The sequence below is a fragment of the Canis aureus genome, chromosome 9 (assembly GCF_053574225.1).
Source record: "Canis aureus isolate CA01 chromosome 9, VMU_Caureus_v.1.0, whole genome shotgun sequence".
Classification (NCBI taxonomy): Eukaryota; Metazoa; Chordata; class Mammalia; order Carnivora; family Canidae; genus Canis; species Canis aureus.
In genome coordinates this window covers 58,298,066-58,313,008 of record NC_135619.1, presented here as the reverse complement: position 1 = coordinate 58,313,008, position 14,943 = coordinate 58,298,066, and the positions used below count along the sequence as shown (strand labels likewise).

General features: G+C 35.5%; 1 long non-coding RNA gene across 43 annotated transcripts in view; it reads right to left on the bottom strand.

Moving 5' to 3' along the window:
* Nucleotides 1–14,943, bottom strand: part of LOC144320990 (uncharacterized) — a 369,611-nt gene that overhangs the window by 353,184 nt on the left and 1,484 nt on the right. The gene's annotated exons all lie outside the window — the stretch shown is intronic.

The window sequence follows — 14,943 nt, the reverse complement described above, 5'->3', positions numbered from 1 at the left end:
ATAACAACAACTAATTAGTATGAAAACATCTGGATCAAAAGTGAAAACTTCAACCACTTATACCAAACATCTATGTGTCTAGAAGCATCTGTACAACTGACCAAATGACTGGATTTTCACTAATAATTTAGGAACTGCATAAATAGCAGCCCCTCTACTATACATTGTCTGGTTACTGAAATATTAAATATGTAACCAGGAATTCTGCCTATTGCATGTGAGGAGAGAAAAAAGAGCCACTTTTTTGAAAGAACTGAAGCAATTTTTAGATATTGGGCTTCATGTATAGCCTTCCCTGATTTAACATTCATCATATCATGTACTTTAATCTAGAATAATGGCTCTCAAACCACATCCCATTAGGCTACACAGACAATTCTATAGCACTCTTTCTAATCAATCAACTCCCACTTTCCAAGGAAACATTATTATGAAAATTGCCATTTTGCACCTTATCTTCTGGCGGTTGTGTATGTGAACTATGCACAATTACAATAAAAACAAATTATATAAGTGAACATTATCTGAAGCACAACTTCTCTGTACCTTATAATAGAGACTTTTAGAAGTCTAAATACCACTGCTGCAAGTAAATTTACTAACAGTAAGCACAAAACAAATAAATTATGATTAGGCTAAATCAACAGTTATTTATAGTTGAAAAACAAGCAAAGCAGTAATCCAAAATCATTCTCAATTCAAAACAATACTAATATCAAAGCATCCTTGCCCCAAATTGTAAGTATTCTAATTTTCCCTTTGCAACATGATTAGGAGCTAGGCTAATTAGGACAGGATAATATGGTACAACAGTCAAACTTTTTATAATGTTGAACTTAAAACCCTCAGCAAACTGAACTATGCCCAGTGTTTTGAAAGACCTGCTTTTAGAAACCCACTAGATGGCTTACCAATACTCTTTATGCTACTTAAAACTAAAAGTTGGGACACGTGGGTGGTTCAGTGTGTGTCTGCCTTCGGCTCAGGGCATGATCCTGGAGTCCAGGGATCAAGGCCCACATCAGGCTCCCCAGGGAGCAGGGAGCCTGCTTCTCCCTCTGTGTCTCTCTCTGCCTCTCTCTGTTTCCCTCATGAATAAATAAACTCTTAAAAAAATAAATTAATCTAAAAGTTTATAGAGCATGGTCGCACTTCAATAAAAAAACAAACAACCAAACTAACAAAGGACTCGGGACTATTTTTCAAGAGGCTCCATATATTCCATCAGTGGACCTTACAGTATACTTAGAAATCATTATAGCAGGTATTTTTCCCTCACCTTTTTAAACTATGGCTTTCAATAAAACACTGTTTTCTAATCATGTTTGTTCATCATAAAAGCAAACTAGAAATAGAAACATGACATGAAATTATATGACTGACTAATATATTGATCTAACTAACTTCCTAATTCTTCCCTTCTTCCTTATATTTGCCAAGGAATCATCATGGGCAGAGTATATTTCTTCTTCACTTGATTCCGGGCTTACTACTTAAACTTGCATTGGCCCATGGAATGAAGTAGAAATCAATGCTAAGTTTTGAGCCTAGGCCTTGAGAACTCTTATGTGTTTCTTGTGTCTTTTTAACTGTCAACACAATGAGAAAAAAAAAATAGTTATTTAATCTGTCATGCTCTCCAGTAATAATTATCTACTTGCATGTATATGGTATAAGAATTCTCACACATTATTTGGCACTAAGCATTATCTTTATCCTTATGCCATGACATTATATTCAACACGCTCATGTACAAATGCCAAGCCCTTCAGTAAATGGAGGCCAATATCCTGCTTTTCATTTCGATTAGTATCAATAACTAATGAAAACATTTCAATGAAGAATAACTTAGCTATTGTAGGGAAACTTTGGGATAGAACCTAAATAAAGCAAGCAATGAAGCTAATTTCATTTGTAAAGCACCAGAGACTGAGCCAATGTGTGTGTGTGTGTGTGTGCATTTTTTGATGATATTTAATATATTCATATGGATTTTCTGTGAACCTCCTTCAGGTACTCTTTACTTTAAAGAATGTTACTTCTTTTGATTCCATGTAGCCAACTATGAGACAAATTCTGTGATTTCTAATAATATATGCATCAAGAAAACTTTGGCAATAAAAATATTTATTATGTTGTAGCATGAGGAATGAATATAAAAGAATCTCAATTCAGTCATAACTGTACTCCCAGCCGAAGTGTGACAGTAAATCCAGAGATGAAATGAAAGATTAATTTTTGGAGATGGCAGTTTGGCAGGCACACATTACTGCCATATTGTTAGTCTTGCGGCACAGTGGGTTGCATTTTTTCCTTTATGCCATTTACTCACATATATTTGCTTTGGTTCCCAAGTAAAAGAAAAAGTGTTCTTTTTTTTTTTATTTCAACTGCATGTTATTAGGTAGTGCTATTTCATATTAGATGTGGTTATAAATCAATTAGTAAATACTTCTCTTGATTGAGTGTAGATTATATATAGAAGATCATGAGCAATGATGCTCATGTAGCAGGCATCCAGGCCGAGCCTAAGGAGTGTACCTAATAAAGCAGTGCATCTAGTGGCCCTCAGGTGTCAATTTGCATGAACTGATTTAGGAGGGAGGAAAACTACTAGATTCAGTGGTGGTTATGATTAGGGGAAATAGGGAGTGATGAAGAAAGAGCGGTGCAAGTCTCCAGGCCTTTCCTCAAGGATTAACCATATGAGGAGAGTGATTGTGGTTAAAGATGTGAAGATGTTTCACTTGAGACTCAAAGACATAACGACCACAACCAGAGCAGCATCAGTGCTCAAGGAGCAAAGGGAGACCTGAGAGCAGAACCCATCCCCACAAAGTGAGCAATGTGAAGAAATGGCACCCTTGGTGCCTGTCTGTCACTAGCAGACAGATAGAAGTGGTGGAGCGATGCTGCAGAGCAGGTGCAGCAGGAGGTAGAGTGCAATGACAGAGTGAGAATGTAGTGAGGTATGTGAGAACTGCATGTTGAGCTTTTATCAAAAAATCTCCAAGAACACTCAGAAATTACTACTTGAAAATTTGAGTTACACACCAAGTTCTCTGCTACTACACAAGTAAAGCATTGTGAAATTTGTTGCTAGTGTGACCTTACAGCTCTTGAGGCCTGGGGAAGCAGGTCTCTGTCTTTAAAGGGCTCACCATGTAACACAGAAGACTGAATAATACACATGAAAAGATAATATAAGGCAAATGCTCCTTGAAAGACACAGACAGCAGTTACCCTGAGAGCAGAGAAGAGAGATAAATATGATCAAAGCTTCAAGGGTGGGTTTCATTTTATATGCTGCATGCAACAAATATTAAATATTAGAATTGAGAAGCGCTTGCATCCCCTTCTCTCCCTCTAGGGTTCTATAATCTCTCTATGTATGCCCAGGGCATTGTGTATCATTATTGTACTTAACTCTCAATGGTACTTGTGTATTTTCTTGCCTATCTAAACCCAAACTGCAAACTCTGGCATATAAAAGACTGTCTTTATTGTTGGCATCTAATTTCTTTTTATATTACATAGTAGCTATTATTAATTATTGAAAATAATGAATCCTCATAAAAGGAAGCTAAATACATTAATTTTGACAAGTGCAAATCTATATCATGGCCATAACTAGCTCATCTGGAACTACTGATTACCTAGAGCTGGTCTTCAGATTTCAGATATTCAACAAAACCTTTCTTTTGACAACTGAATTTGATAGCATAAAATGCAAGACCTCTTGATCCCAGTAACTCACCTCCTTATATCAACAGTAAAATAAAACTTGGATAAATCTCTATGATAGCAAGTGTGAGGAAACAGAAGTTCTAATCTTCTGTACCTATAGACTCCAGAGTTTCTAGAAAGGATAGAGAGGCCCAGGGGGGGTAACAATGTTCTGTAAATTTCCTTTCCCAGTTAAAATGCCCAAGGTATTCTTCTGCTTCAGTGTCCTTAATGCCTGGAATTGACATGAATGTTTTCATGCAAACTCATCAGGAAAACTATTTATTAAGGAAAATATAAATAAATAAATAAATAAATAAATAAGCAAACAAACAAACAAACTATAATATAGCCAAAAAAAAATATCCCTACAAAGCTATTCATCCTCTTGTGTTACTTGGAGGCTCCTGCCAGCATACACTTTCAAAACAACTTAAGTGTCCCTTAATCATAAATCTAACCTTTGGGCCCACTAACTTCACAGTGCCTCTCCCCAGCAGCCATTACCCACTCAGACTAACCAGAGCCCAACAGCATTCGCCCTCATTTATGGCAAAGTGAATGAAGTGAAAATAGATGCTATTAACTAGTCTGGTCTGAACTTGAGAACCTGGAGACACAGGGCTGCAGAAGTAGAGAGATTTATTACAATCTTTTAATTTTCCACTATTAGTTGGATACACAGGCAGTAGTTAAAAGAAATTGTTTGTCTCCCAAAAAGGTGCTTTCATGTTCCAGCAGTTTAAAAAAAAAAAAAAAAACATTTAGTTATTTGTCTTATGGACATCCCACTTTTACTCTTTTAATTCACCCAGCTGATAGCTTATAGAAAGTGGCCCTGGCCTCATGCTCTCCCATTGAAGAATTTTAGAGAAAAGGACATCTTTCTTTTTTTTTTTAAGACTTTATTTATTTATTCATGAGAGACACAGAGAGAGAGAGGCAGAGACATAGGCAGAGGAGAAGCAGGCTCCATGGAGGGGGCCCAATGTGGGACTCAATCCCAGGACCCCAGGATCATGCCCTAAGCTGAGGGCAGACACTTAACCACTGAGCCACCTAGGTGTCCCAGAGATGGCCGTCTTTCATTTAATAAACTATCAATCTAGCACACCTAATTTTTTTTAAAGATTTTATTTATTCATTCATGAGAGACACAAAAAGAGTGGCAGAAACAGAAGCAGGTTCCACGCAGGGAGCCCGGCATGAGACTCTTTCCCAGGACTCCAGGATCACGCCCTAAGCCAAAGGAAGACGCTCAACCACTGAGCCATCCAGGCATCCCTAGCTCACATAATTTTAGTTGACTAGGTCTATTTCTTCTCCACCTGTGCATAATAGTAATGATTTTCTCATCTATCCATGGCCTCTCTGCCTGTTTTTCCTTTATGGAAACCTTTTTTTAAATCCTGATTATTAATACTGAATTGCAACGATACTTAATTCAACCACAAGAACACATATGATGTATTTAATGGTCACAAATGACCATGATATCTCTACTCTTTAAATATGAAACACTTAACAGCATGTCATCTTCAAGTGTGCCAAAGTACTGCCTTGGTACCACATTCAGCAACAGCAGAGTCTCCTTTAGACTGGTTTTTCTATTCCAAACAATGGTGCTCATTGTTCCTTAGTGAGCTGAACCCAGGTGTTCACCAGGTAGAAATACACAAATGTCTGTTATTCTTGACAAGCTCTTAGATTTACAAATTGTGTTCATTTCTTTAATTTGTCAGTATTAATGTCAGAAAGCATCTGTAGAATTTATAGAAATGACCCCCTTGAGTTTATCAAAGATAAAACACTCTAAAATGTCAAACTTTGTTTTAGGCAGTTGCTATCTGAATACTGGTGTTGGGAGGGAAGTCTGAAAAGGGAAGGGAGTTGGAATGATTAAGTAGGCTAAAGACAGGAACCTTGTGAAATAAGTGAAAACAGATGGGACTTACGGTTTAGCATTGCTCATTTTAAATGTCACTGCTGGTCAATGATTTGTTTCTGTATCACATAATATTTATTATTGATAACCAGTTAGAGATTTAGGTAACTCAGATTCCCAGAAGGCAGAGAAGAAAGAGTGCATGTAAAAACTAGTGAAATCTGAATAAGGTCTGTATTTGAGTTAATATAATTGTACCAATGTCAATTTCCTGGTTTTGACAATGTATTATGTTTATGTAAGATGTTATCATTGAGGAAAACTGAATGAACCATACACAGAAACTCTCTGCATTATTTGCACAACTTCTTTTAAGACTTAACCAATTCCAAAATAACAAATATTTTAAAAAATAAAGAACATAGGCTATCAAATGGGGGGAAAAAAGATTCTCATAGAAACGTAAGGGTGGCCAGTTATTTACCCTTTAAAAACAATCGGCAACAGAAATTAATGAAGAATATAAGTGGCAACCTTTTTTTACTTTTTTTAATCTTTCAAGGGTTCAAAATAGCACTTGCATTTCATTAGCTATTGCCCTCCCAGTAAGTAGTACCAGATTTGACAACACTGCTAATAAGGAGTTGGTCTTCTTAATCTAAAACATATCTTAATGTTTTTGATCTTTGCATCATTTTTTATTGTGACTCAGGGCATGATTTGACAGCTCTTTCAAAATTCAACATTCTTACCTAGTGGCAACAGAGCAAGTCTTCATATTTGCCAAGGTCTTTCTTGAAAGCACTTGCTTTGCACTTGTAAAGAATTTGACAAAGGTGACAGGCTTAAAGACTAAAATACTTTTGAATAAAGTTTGACAACTGCCAATCTCCACAATACCAAAATATTTTGTCATAAGATGTGTAGCTTGTTTCAGAAAGTTGAGAGTGTTCCTTATTTCTGAAATCACTAAAATATGACACAAATCAGCACTTTCTCACATTTGCTGTGAACTCTTCCCACCTCCAACAATACATGGGCACACAATCCTACAGGAGACACACACACATATTTTGCTTCCTTCACAGCCCAAATTCTTAGATTAGAAAATATGTAACAAATGAGAATTAATAATCAGTTTCTTTAAACTCGGGATGTTTGAAATAATGTACTGAGATTTTTCCTAGATTCCAATTTCTTTTTCTTTAAAGCCATAATGTCAGTTTCAGACACTCAAAGGGAAAGCTTTTCTCCACCATGCACTTCTCATGGGTATTTAGTAGTTTCTTAGAGTACAGATTTCTAGTTAGCTTTTTTGCTTGTGTTATTTTTCTGTTAAGTCTTCTACTTTGCATTCAGAAATACTTCTTGAACAGATGATATGTGTTCTCTGCAGCTTCTGAGATGAGTAGATTGCAGCCTTGCCCTATCCTACAACAGATTTTCTATTACACGGCGAAGAACTTAAAAGCTAAAATTATAATACAGCATCTATTTTGCCCATCTAATTCCTTGTTCCAAAGATAATACCAACATTATCTTATTTTTTTTTAATCTTATGCCTTTCTTGGGGGAAAAATGTTTCCTCTGATTTAAATTTATTTAATTTTCACAATAATTCTACTAGGAATCGGGAGAGCCACTTGAAAGATGACATAGCTGAGCTATAAGAGAAAGTATGATTTGCCTGTTTTTATACACCTAGACAGTGCTAGAATCCAAAAAAATGATTCAGAGGTCTTTCAGCCCTGTGCTTCTACCACTAGGCTACAGGCATTGCGAGCAGGCTGATGATGGATGTCTGTGCATTAGAACAATGGGACTGCTCTCTGGCAACTCATGCCACAGACCAAACATTCCTAATTAAGATGTTGTCATTTTACCTAGGGGAAAAGCTTTGGCCACATTCCAACATGCCCATAAATAAGAAAGACCACTAGAAATATGAGTAAGAATAGTTTCAAGCAAAAGTATCCTTCCATGATTAAGAACATAATTCAACATACTACCCAAACTGATTTATGGTACACTGTACCAGCCTAGTTTGTAACTCAGCCCTTTGTACAGTGTACCTTCTGCTGGCCAAATTTGAAAATACACTTTTAAAGCTGGAAAATGAGCTCATTTATTTAAAGAATACCCCGTTTTTTCTTTCAAATGTCTCCCTTTTTTTCTAATGAAGAATTATTACTAAAAATTTTGCTTACATATATATATATATACATACCTTTACATATATATATATATATCCCCTTTTATTTCTCAATGCCATTCTCTAAAACACAAGTATATGCATAGTCTCCTTCAATACCTGATTCCATCTTTTATTTTTTGTGAAAAATGTGTTATATTGCACTCTTTTAGGAAAATATGAAAGATAATCTCTTCAGTATGAAATCCAAATGAACTCCCTTAGTTTCACTACAGATATGGCATTCCACATCTTCCCACTTCATACATATTTCCTGTCCTTAGTTTCTTTCAACTGTCCATTCTTCCTTTATGTCCTGTTGCATTGTACATCAGCAACAACAAACACGAATTTATTTCACTATTTGATCAGACAATTCTACCCTGAAAATCATTAATATAAAATAGTGACCCACTATAGAATTTTTTTTTCCTAAAAAAATATCCACATCATGTTTTAAAATATGCAGAATATAATGAGTTGACTGGTCAACTCTGTATTCAGGGCATTAAAAGAAACATCTATGTCTTTCTCTTTTATGAGCACAATCCCATGGATGCCATAATATTAAAGAGGATTCCTAGGGAAATCTGCAGCTGAAGAAAAAGGAGTGCTGAATTATTTCAAACTAGGAGTCCTGACCTTGTGCTTTTGAAATCTCCATAGGAATCCAGGTTCACAGTCCTAAATCAGATGAGTTTGACAGTCTTTGCTTCATTCCATATGGAGGGCAGAGCATCTCCTGCATGTCATAATGTTAGTGCAACTAGAATTCCCTTCAGAAGGAAGCTGGTGCCTTCTCCACAGCCACTGTCCATTAACTATGCATGCCTAATTACTCCTTCACTGATTAGCAGCAAGAAAATCCCTGTCTGGACTGTGGAAGTGTTTCTAATGGCAACAGTCACAGACAGTGGCTGCTTTGGTAAAGTGAGTTGCAATACTATCAGGCTGGGGATAGGCTCTCCCAGCAGCAGCAATAGATCTTTGGCAGTGAAGATGTCTGGCCCCAAGAATCTCCTTTCCTTTTACTCTAATAGGTTGACATAATCCTCCAAACCTTTAGGAAGGTCTCAGCTGTCCCATCCGGGCATGTTTTCCTGACCCTAGAAGGGAAGGCTGAAACGCAGTACCCAGACATCTATGCATGATACTTGGCTTGGAGGGCCAAGCCCCTCAGCTCAATGCCTCCCCCTCTTTCTCTGCAGGCGACTGAGTGAAATAAGAAAGCCTTCACTTTTATTAGTACCTCTCTATTTGGCTTTTAAAAAATATGATTCTTTTTATGATGCATGGTACTTACTCACTTTAGTTTCCCTCCTGTAAAATGATAAAATGCATTAACTTGCTCTATTCCCTTTGTTGTTTGAGCAATAACATTCCTTAGATTTCATGTGGCAGTTCCTAGGCATTTATGATAGGGAAGAAAAATATTAACGATAATGAATAGAGATATAAATCACTGTGGTTATGGCATCTTGACATTTGTTTTCCTTAGGCTCAAATCCACAAGTTTTCCAGAAACTGAGGGCTTGTAGCTCTGGAGTCATGAGTCAACTTTGCTCCCACTGAGTTGGGGAAAGGATTAAAGATGTGAGAGACAGCCTGGAGTTGTTTTTAGAGTCTGTCTCTGTAGAAGAATTGAAAACTATTTACACCTGTTCCTAAACATGCAGGCTGGCATTGTCCCTGCTCTGGGATAATCTGCCTAAAGACTTTTGGAAGTTTCCATGGTAATTCAGAATAAAATAGCTCCTCTATCTTCCAGGGGTTGATGGCAAAAACATTGTGCAGTTACAATCTTGCTTAGGGAATGAGGAACAAAACATGACTTTATCCTAAGAATCTATAGAGTTAACATCCCTCTGTTCTCTTTTGGTCTCTTAGTGAAATGATGTATAGAAGGAAAACAAGAACTGTGTACTTACTGGAAGATGGTTAAATAAATACAGGGTTAGAATGGGAGACACCTTTTCAAAGCAACACCTTTTCAGAGCAAGTGAAGAAGCGATCCAAAGATGTTGTCTCAGGGTTTTTTACAGTGAATACTGTCCTATTACAATATTTCTACTTAGAAAGATGATCATTAGTCCATGTTTTTATTATTATTATCCCAGCATCTTTGGGTTCATGAGAGGACGTATTCACTGCAAAGGATTTTTTTTAAAGAGTTGTGAGAAAAGTAGCTATTCAAAAGCTTGGAAGAGCACAAATCAATCCCAGAAGAACACTTTAATCTTTGCCAAAAAGGGAGGTAAAATAATCTCCCAGGTGGCATTTTCTGAGTTTTCATAGCTCTGAAATTCCTACAGGGGCTGAAGAGATCTTTGTTTTATTGCAGACAGATGGACTGGGAATGGCCAACAAAATCCATTAAAATCAATAGTTAGCAGAGGCTGAGAAGCCTTTGGCAGTGTAAGCACTCTGCCAACAAAGGCAGCTAGAATAAACCTTGCTCACCAAACCTTTTGCTCTAAGACAACTTGCTAGCTAAATTCTAAGGCAGAGTGTGGAGAAAGTCATCTTAGATGTTAAGGGAAAGGGGGGGAAAGAAGTACAATAGTTTTCCTTTTAATACAGTTAGGCTAAAAGTATTTTAAAGAGCAGATTAAAAGTTGCCACTCTGGTAGGGGGTGCTGATAATGGGGGAGGCTGTGCATGCATTGAGGCGGGGGTATAGAGGAAATCTCTGTAACTTCTCTACAATTTTGCCATGAGGCTAGAATTGCTTTTAAAAATAAAGCCGAAACAAAGAAAGAGAACGGAGGAAGGGAGGAAGGAAGAAAGAGGCTGTTTCTAACAGGCGCATGGAAAGGTAAATGAGTTCATTAGAACGACAAGACTATGGTTAATGTGGGTTTTTTTGTTTTTGTTTTTGTTTTTCCAATTTTACTACTGAACTTCTATTTCCTCATTCCTAATGGGCAGGTTCAGGGTCTATTCACCACTTGAAAGGTGCCACGAATAAAATCCTGAATTGGGAATGAAATGTGCATATTTAATTTAATAGAGTTAGAAAGCAAAACAACTGACACTTAAGAGAAGGCTAAAATGTTATTTGTATGTGCACATTCAATGAATGATAACAATATATTGTCTGTGATATATTTAGCAAGAACACTGACCTATTAACCTGGTCCCCAAAATTGAGCTGCTGGCAAACTCAGAACACTTGGAGGCAGGATTATCCTGGGTTCTCTAAAGATATACCAAAAAAATATTTACTTTAAAAGGACAAAAAGAATTTAGGGGATAAGAGTAATTGAATTTTATCCTTGTAAATACTGTTGATTCTTGTTAATATTCTTAATTGTTCTGACTATGGGGTTTATTTGGAAAGACTTCCATAAATTGCAATTCAAATTTAGACAAACCTTAGAGTAAAATGGAGATATTAAAAATAAATTTTCAAATACAATATATCGATGATAAACTGATTTTCTTATATTACTTATGTTTTTATATTATACTGTATGTGCCAATTATATTACATATATATACAGTTCTATTCAAATGTATTTTCAGAATTATTTCTAAAAGTTAAAATACATCTGAGTACATGAAAGCACAAAATTTTTTAAATCTCTGTATTTATTTCCAAACACTAAAAAGATATGCAAAATGGTTCCTTTATTATATACTAAAGTAATTTAAATAGTTTCTTAGCTCTATCTGTATTTTAATGAAAAATCTAGTTTTTCAATATAGTCTTATTCTTTATCATAAAATTGCCTGTAATTCCCTTCAAAATTGGTCTTATGCATAATAAATGTGTAATTTAAAAATATTCAACTTATGATTTTCTACAGCCCATCATATTTAAGATTTTTGAATTGAGAAAATGATATTTCAGATTCTGGGGTAACTAGTAAACTCAGATAATATTTTGGTGAATGGAGAATATTCTAAATTTTACCAGTATTTATATTGACATGTGTGACTACTTCACTCAAAATATTTTCACAGCTGCCTTTCTTCATCTAACATATTAATACGTTTTGATATTTCACTCAAATATGTTTACAGATATTGCTTTATTTCTAGAAAATTTTTATAGTAGTTGCTTCTACTTAGTACTTTAAAAATATATTTCATTAATTTACAAGTTTCAAAGTTATAAACCTTTTAGATGAAAAATAAATATATCCAATTAATAAAAGAGTTCAAACTAAAAGTTTTATCTCTAGGTTAAGATAGTCACAGAATATTCACAGAACTCCAATATTAAAACTTTTGTGCCATGAATGCACTTAGTTTAATTTTTTAGCTTCTCATTTGCTTCACAGGGTTAATGTCAATGACTTCCTGTCTGCAAGCTTTTTTTTCCTCAATAACTGTGATTTACTAAAAACTTGAAAATCTGAAGTTTCTACACTCCATCATTTTTACTTTGATTAAATATTTCCAACTTTCTTGAACAATATCTTGAACAAAACCTGAGAATTCTTCCTCTAAGATCAGGAACAAGACAAGGATGTTCACTCTTGCCACTTCTATTCAACATAGTACTGAAGTCCTAGCTAGAGCAAACAAACAATAAGATATAAAGGGCCTTCAATTAGTAAGGAAGAAGTAAAACTTTCACTATTCACAGACACGATACTACATACAGAAATTCCTAAAGACTCCACCAAAAATTACTAGAATAAATAAATTTAGTAAAGTCACAAGGTACAAAATTAATACACAGAAACCCGTTGCATTTCTATACACTAATAATGAAGTAACAGAAAGAGAAATTAAGAAAACAACCCATTTACAACAAAAGAATAAAACTAGAAATAAACATAACCAAGAGGTGAAAAGACCTATACTCCAAAAACTATAAAACCTAGATGAAAAAAATTAAAGATGACACAAATGGCAGGATATTCCATGTTCATGGACGACAAGAACCAATATTGTTAAAATGTCCATACTACTCAAAGCAATCTACAGATTTTAATGCAATCCTAATCAACACCAATAATATTTTTCACAGAACTAAAACAAATTATACCAAAACTTGTATGGAACCACAAAAGACTCTGAATATCCAAAGTAATCCTGAGAGAGAATAACAAAGCCGAGGTACCACAACCCCAGATTTCAAGATATACTATAAAGCTGTAGTAATCAAAACAGTATAGTACTGGCACAAAAACTGACACACAGATTAAGGGAACAGAATAGAGAGCCCGGAAATAAACCCACACATATATGGTCAATTAATCTATGACAAAGGAGGCAAGAATATACAATGGGGAAAAAAAACAGTCTCTTCAACAAATGGTGCTGAGAAAACTAGACAGCAACCTGAAAAAAGAATGAAACCTGGAAAAGAATGAAACCAGGCCACCTTCTTACATCATACACAAAAATAAACTCAAAATTGGCTAAGGACCGAAATGTAAGGCCAGAAGCCAAAAAACTCCCAGAAGAAAACATAGGCAGTATTTGGCATTAACCATAGAAATATTTTTCTAGATATGTCTCCTCAGGCAAAAGAAATAAAAGCTAAATTAAACTATTGGAACTACATCAAAATAAAAAGCTTTTGAACAGCAAAGGATACCATCAACAAAACAAAAAGGCAGGGCAGCCCGGGTGGCTCAGCGGTTTAGCGATGCCTTCTGCCTAGGGTGTGATCCTAGAGACCCGGGATCGAACACCACCTCGGCTCCCTGAATGGAGCCTGCCTCTGCCTGTGTCTCCCTCTGCCTGTGTCTCTGCCTCTCACTGTGTCTCTCATGAATGAATGAATGAATGAATAAATAAATAAGGCAAACTATTGAATGGTAGAAAACATTTGCAAATGATATATCTGACAGGCTGCTAATATCCAAAATATATAAAGAACCTATATAACCCAGTACAAACACACACACATACACACACCCCAAAAAAAAGTTCAATTAAAAAATGAACAGAGGACATGAATAGACATTTTTCCCTAGAAAACAGACAGACCAACAGTCACATGAAAAGATGCTCAACATCACCACCAATCATCAGGGCAATGCAAATCAAATCTACAATGAGGTATCACCGCATTCATGTCAGAACGGCTAAAATCAAAAACACAAGAAATAACAAGTATGGTGGAGGATGTGGGAAAAAAGGAACCCTCATGCAGTTGATAGGAATACAAACTGGTGCAGCCACTGTGGAAAATAGTATGAGAGTTCCCCAAAAAATTAAAAACAGAATTACCATATGATCCAGTAATTCCACTACTGGGTATTTATCCAATGAAAATGAAAACAGTACTTTGAAAAGGCATAGGCACTCTTATACTCACTGAAGCATCATTTACAACAGCCAAGATACAGTAGCAATCCAAGGGTTCAACCATATATATGAATGGATAAATAACATGCAGTGTACACAAATACAAATACATACACAGACACACACACACATACAAACACACTGGAATATTACGCAGCCATAAAAAAGAATTGTATTGTCATTTGCAACAACAGCGATAGACCTAAAGGGTATTATGCTAATTGAAATAAGTCAGACGGAGAAAGATAAATACCATATGATTTCACTCATATATGTAATTTAAGAAACAAATGAACAAAGAAAGAGACAAAAAAAGAATCATTTTTAAATACAGAAAATCATTGGTGGTTGCCAAGACGGGAGGTGTGTGTGGGAGGTGAAATAAAGGGGATTAAGAATATGCTTATTATGGTGAGAACTGAGTAAATCATACTTAAAATGGAAATAACAACACTGAGGAAAAAATTTCCAGCTTATCTTGAACAGGATGATATTATAACTGAGTAACCCCATTTCCAAAAATATTCAGCACCACTTATGGGCACTTTATTTGATTTTTAAAAGTAGTTGCCAAAAGCTAAGACATTTCTGATTTATGAGAAGTGGTAATGAGAGAAAAAGTATGGATTGCCATGTTTGGGCAAATTTTGTATTCAACATTACCTTCATAACAAAATCATTAATTTATTATCTATTACCTATCTGTGTAAACTCTGAAAACCACAATGTCTCTTCAGGTTACAGAATGCTGTGGCTTGCTTGCACTAGATTATGAAGTATGTACCATAACTAAATTCAAATTCACATCAGTTATGTAAGTTTATCAGTTGAGCAAAAGCAATGTTTTTATCACAACATATACTTCAGCAAA